The sequence below is a fragment of the Epargyreus clarus genome, unplaced genomic scaffold (assembly GCF_041222505.1).
Source record: "Epargyreus clarus isolate Ecla_fem2 unplaced genomic scaffold, WU_Ecla_fem_2.2 ptg000007l, whole genome shotgun sequence".
In the NCBI taxonomy this organism is placed as follows: domain Eukaryota; kingdom Metazoa; phylum Arthropoda; class Insecta; order Lepidoptera; family Hesperiidae; genus Epargyreus; species Epargyreus clarus.
The window spans coordinates 16,189,812-16,196,334 of NW_027332215.1; the positions used below are offsets into that span (position 1 = coordinate 16,189,812).

Sequence of the window (6,523 nt, forward strand, 5' to 3'; positions counted from 1 at the left end):
CATTTCCAGTGTTCCAGTTCAGTCATATCCCGTATGGTTTAGTGACTGGGATACCTGGCTTTCACCCTTTTGACGAGGACTCTAATATTAAATGAAGTCTAATGATGGAGCTGGAAGTGACTATGCGATCTCATTAATTAAATGACACATCCCTATCGAGTATTGGTTATTTTGGTTGGTCTATGACAGATCTGGAACGTTACTATGGAAAATTATTTTATTATAACATAATATTCTTATAAGCAATTCTAAGAAAAGTATTTTTTATAGTTTAGGATTAGCCATGAAAGCCCACTTGAAAAGTTCACCCTGTATAAGAAAAACATAGAAATAATTACCCATTTTCACTACAAGGAACTACCTCTTTCTGTCTATTTGAACGCGATAAACTCAATACCCCGTCCCCCTTAAAAATGAACCTTAAAAATGAAAAGATTTGTACAAACATATTTATAGAACATATATATAAAAAATACGAGGTAGGACAAATTCAGAAAAGGAAAATCTCTGAAAAGAAATTCATAACCACAATGCTGAAAGAGGAAAATTTTAATGGAAAAAGGAAGAAAATAGAAAAAAGGCTGACCAAAGATGGTAAAGGCTCCCGGGTGGAATCGAACCACCAACCTCTCGGTTCATAGCCGAGCGCGCTTACCAATGCGCCACGGAAGCTATGGGCATTAGGGCGAAATAAGCCAACACTATGTGCCGCTGTTGTAACTACTCGTACTATTCAGCGGTATCTCGACGCAAAGAAGCTTAAAACAAAATATTTATGAGTGTTGTTGAATTTTGTGGGCCAATACGTAGGTACATTTTGTGTGATAGAATGTTTGTGTTTAAACGCACTCTTAGTGGTCATAAAAGGAAGAAGCTCTAACTAGCTACTACAACTAACATTATACTGCTAGTACAAAACAAAAATAACGTAGTGGCTGTAGGTGGGTACCATTGTACGAGTATTTAAGATAGTTAGTTAGTAAAGTTACTTACAAATAGCTACAGAAAAATTAAAATAAATCTTTTATATTTTACGTAACTGAAGGTAGTAGAACCTCTTTCTGAGTGTTCTATTTTGAAGGCTGTAGTAAGGGAGACATACTTTTCCAAAGCTTTCCAGCTTAGACCTCAGGGGTAGTAGCACATCTGTGGCCGACCTCAGGTAGGAAGCGAATATTATCTGGGGTCCATTACAGTTGTCGGTACATGGGCGGCAGTTGCCAATTACTATGAGATGATCTGCATGTTCGTCTGTTACTCCTGTACAATAAAAAATGCGCACGGTGGTAGATCGTCGTCAATGAAGCTGTTGTCATGCAAATGGTGTCTGCGACAATGATAAATTGGACATAGTTACACGAAAAGGATCCAATCCACAATATGACTTCATATGGATTGGATCTTTTTCGTTTAAGTATGTCCAATTGTTTCGAACCCAGAAATATTATAAAGTGACGACATTACTTTTACATATTGGCAGGGACACCGTTCCTCTACGGCAAATAACTTATGAATTGTAATTGAGTTAACATAGTTTAAAATCAATCGAAAGGAATTGTATGACCAAATCATATGGAATAGAAAACGTAAGAGGAATGCAGTCTGCAATTTTAGGATTTGTATTAGATTCCGAACCACGGGAATAAAAATTATTCTTTTTCATACAAAACAAGATACGAGTACTTAACCGACTTTTATGTCACTACAATGTAAAAAAAAATATAAATAAGTGTTCTGTTCTGGGGGGTTACTATCATCTCTTAAAATAATATTTTTTTAATCATACTTTTACTTTTTTTTTGCAAGAAATTTAACTTTTTAAGCAAAATATGACAATTTCAGATGGTTTTATACAATGGATAAGCGAAAAATTAATAAGGGTTTCAGTTTGTTAAACTGTGTATGACGGAATATTTTTCTGTTTTAGTACGGTAAAAATCTACTAGATGGACTACATCTAATTGCGAGTGGCTACTACTGCCCATGGACATCTGTAATCAACCCTAGATATGTACGTCTACCATCTTAAACTAGATACGAGTCGATATTAGGATATAAGGCATACGATGTATTAATGATGGTGCGAAGATCAGTTCAAGATAACGAATAACAGACGTGATGTTGCCGAAATGTGATAAGAACATCTTTAAATTTAATAACAGTGGGAACAGACCTGGAAAAGCAATCTGAATGAATTTGTGTATAAGTAGCGGTGATTTCGGGTCAGAGTATCGGATATAACAGCTCCCAAGTGCAGAGCGGGAGCGAATCTGCTTTATGTCTCCATTAAAACGCGGAATACCACGTACATTAGCCATATTTTTGCGTATACCGCTTACTTAAAGAATGCGTAAATATTTCGTATTTTTAAGGCTGTTCGTTAAAATTTTAGCTATTCCATTTCCATGGAATAATAATGTTTATCTAACTAATAATAATGATCATATATCCTTTATTTGCAGGATGTGTACGCGCTAAAGCAGTGATACCCTAATGGTTTAGAAATTCGGCCTCTCGATACAGGGGTCCGAGGTTCAAATCCTAGGCACGCACCTCTGATTTTTCAAAGTTATGTGCCTATTAGAAATTAATTATCACTTGCTTAAAGCGTTGAAGGAAAACATTTCGAGTAAACCTGCATACCTGAGAGATTAATATAAAAAAAATATATAAAGGTATGTGAAGTCTAACAACTTGGCCAGCGCGGCGGACAATGGCCTAATCCTTCTGAGAGGAGACCCCTGCCCAACAGTGGGACAATAATGGGTTGATGAGGTGACGTGACATACGCGCTTACAAATATTAGTTGTGAAAAAATCTTTATTAATTAGTTGTGATACACGAATATGCACATGTCTACCCCGCAATGGAAAACTTATGAATAGCTTGTAACCAATGATAGATCATCTTCTCAATTATCTTTTTCAAATGCACAGAACCTTCCACACGAACACTGTTATCTCGTTAGAGTTCAATCAATCACTCGGAACAAATGCTGCCAACTCAAATAATAGAACGGGGATGTAAGCAGTAAGGGAGTTTAATTACTTTTATGAAGTATATCATAATATGTTCACAGATTTTAGTTTTCTGAAATACATTGTAAGGTGCATTAATTTTACTACTTTAACACGTAGAGGGTTTTCGGTTCAATTTGAAACGGTGAATTATTTTACTTGTACTGGGTCTGGGTTTTCTCGTCCTCGCATTTATGTCCTTGTCATCTAGGAAATACTAGTCCACTACACTTACTTAGTAGCAAATGAGCTTGCAGTCCAGTCGATGATAAATGTTCACTGCTGCCCACGAACATCTGCGGTTAACTCCGTATAAAACATAAGTTCTACCTTATCAGAGATCAGTTCAACTTCTGATGACCAAAATGGTTGTTTTCTAAAGTCACCCAGCATACACACTCTGCCAGAAAAAAATACTTAACGTTAAAAAACGTATGGACTCTGGTATCTTACCGAACGAACCATACCCAATAGTTCTACAACTTGACAATCAGCGCCCTCGGTGGGCTGTATCAGAAATGATTGGAAATGTATGGGAAATACGTAAACAAATACAAAAACAGTCAGTTTTGTAATACGTAAACTCTCATACTAAGGGTACAGATAACACAACTGTGTACCCCATTTTTTGTAACTTAATCTCATTATTTGTTAGTAAAAAAACTTAAACAGTTACACATAATCATCTTATATATAAAATTCTCGTGTCACAATGTTACTTACCATACGCCTCCAATACGGCTTTACCGATTTTCACCAAATTTTATATGCATATTCAGTAGCTCTGAGAATCGGCTACTATATATTTTTCATACCCATAGATGCTAAGGGTTGTTCACGCTTAACATTTTTTTTATTTATATGGCAAAACAACGTTTGCCGGGTCAGCTAGTATAGTATGAAATGTCATTGCATATAATAATCGAACTTAATACATCAAATTATCGGAATCGTAGCCACAATCGTAGTACTCTATGTCTTTGTCAACGATACAAGTGGTCTACGACGTAGACAATAGTCAAGCCGATTATTTCCGATTTTGCTGAGTATTATTACGAGTATTTAACAACAAGTTTTTATCATATCACTAATATTCAAGTGTATTCATAGTTATATAAACGATAATAACACCTTTGCAAGTCTTTTTGTTTTTCTTTTTTTTTAATATTTATACACAGATAGATTTAAAATGGTAATTATAACCCAGCCAAATTGGAAGAAGAATGATTATCAACAATCTTTGCTTAGCAACCGACAAGGGGCATATAACAATAACCTTTTTTCATTGGTGCTATTTATTTACAAATAATATTGTAAAATTTAAATTGTTTTCTATCAATATTGCTTGTTCTATTGTGCACATTATGTCTGCTTTGAATTCAATATTGTCAAATATTTAATTTTACTTTGACTTTACTTTTAGTTTTCAAGATGAATTATTAAAATATACGAGTATTTTAATAATTTTTAATTCGTATTCAATTGTGTATTGAGTAAATTCATACTTCTTGTACTTATAATTAAATATGAAATTATATTTTGATGATATAAATTCATATTATATCATATTACAACGAACTGTGATAGAATTGGTAGATACTCATATCCAACCAACAAACCACTCTGCTGCGTTGTGGATTAGTGAAAAGTATAATAAGTTAATTTAAATTGTATTTAAAACACCAAATCAAAATGAGACCAAATGTTTTTACAACCTGGCATTCGTATGACATGGCCTATTTCTAGGGTTATAACTAACTAGTTTTTGCCCGCATACTGACAACATACATAAAACTGAAAATTCGTTCTTTCTTTGGCGCCAGATGGCGCCACTGTCATTCCAAAGAAAATTCGTCGTACCAACTCTGAAATCTTCGTGGGCTCATGGACAACAACTTTGCTAAAGATCATCACTTGATCAAATGCATAATTTACGATTCAATCCTTACTAATATCGATTAAAATAATCGACTTTTTGGTCCAAAAGATGAATTCTCCGATGTAGCGATCTTAGATCGCCATCCCTAGTTCCCGTGGGATTTCCGGGATAAAAACTATCCTATGCCCTTTCTCGGGTTTTAGACTATCTTTGTACAAAATTTCATTAAAATCGGTTCAGTGGTTTAGGCGTGAAGAAGAGACAACCAGACAGACAGACAGACAGAGTTACTTTCGGATTTATAATATTAGTAAGGATAAGGATTAACTTTTATGGATATTTTATTTTTCATTGTCTAAACGCAATAATATTAAAGTTGTGAAAGTGCATCGCATGTAATGAGATATAGAAATAATGGATATAATTTAAATATGAGTTTATCTGTAGAATTAAACATGAAAACAAGGAAATTAGTAATTTTTACAGTACCAGATTGTTGATGACCCTAAAATCGGTTTGTTTACATGAATTCTCTTGGCATCGTGGCGGAGGTCTACATCTTGGACGCGGTCGGCAACAGTATATTCACTAAAAAACTCAGGAACTTAGGAACTCAGTGATATTAATAATGAGTTGTTGGTGACTATAATAAAAGTGTTGGTGGTAAAAATTCGTTTCTTTTTAAAGATTAGAATAAGGCCTAACAGTACGTCAAGGTAGCTTTCAGAGCAAGAATTTTAGCGCCTAACTCGCTATTTATCATTACACCCATAATGTATTTTTAAATTGTAGTCTATACTTATGTTGTTTTGATCAAGTTATAAGGTACATATGTACGTCCAACTGCACATACTATCGCCTATATAGTATTTAGGGTAGGATAGAATTAGTAGTCCGTAGCATGTTGGTCGTATTTTCAAAATGTCCATATAAATCTGAATTTTTGTATTGACATGTATTTTGACCTATTTACGGCAGATCCTCATAATATCAATATAGGCTAATTACTGGTAATACCGGCATCGTCGAATCATAATAGTTCTACAACTTCTAAAAAAGAGACGAGGCTACCTACAGCGAATCACAATATCAATATTTATAAAAGACAGTAAGCATAGTGTTATCTGTAGGGCTTTTTCGCCTTCTAATAACATAGCTCTCGTGGCGCAGTGGTAGCGCGCTCGCTGATAAGCCGAGAGGCGGTGGTTCGGTCCCACCCGAGAGCAATGGGCAACATTGTGGTAACGTTTTCACATTTTTCTTTTCTGAATTTGTTCTACATAATTTTGATATTTATATTTATGATTTTTTCTTACCTTTTTATTTTTTATAAATTTTTCCTTTTTCACTTTCATTTTCGTTTTTATATTTTGCATATAACAATAAAATATTTTACAATCAATGATAATTTGTAGAAATAATATTTTATCTAAAATTATTTCAATATATAATTACATTAAATTAGAAATGCATATCAAAGAGCAGATCATATACTTAATCCGCAGAGCTCTTGTCACCGTCTCCGTTCCAGCCTCATTAGAACCGAGTGGTTTGTGCAGAGACGACGGCAAGAGACCTGATGGTGCGACTCTTGTGCCGTGGAAATTGGGTCGCGCCCTGGTGTGGG

The 6,523-nt window shown here is 34.6% G+C and overlaps 1 non-coding gene across 1 annotated transcript; it reads right to left on the reverse strand.

The window, feature by feature from the left end:
* Positions 1-599: 599 nt before the first annotated feature.
* On the reverse strand, positions 600-672 carry TRNAH-AUG (transfer RNA histidin (anticodon AUG)). The gene has a single exon. It is a non-coding gene; the product is annotated as a tRNA-His (tRNA).
* Positions 673-6,523: the final 5,851 nt, after the last annotated feature.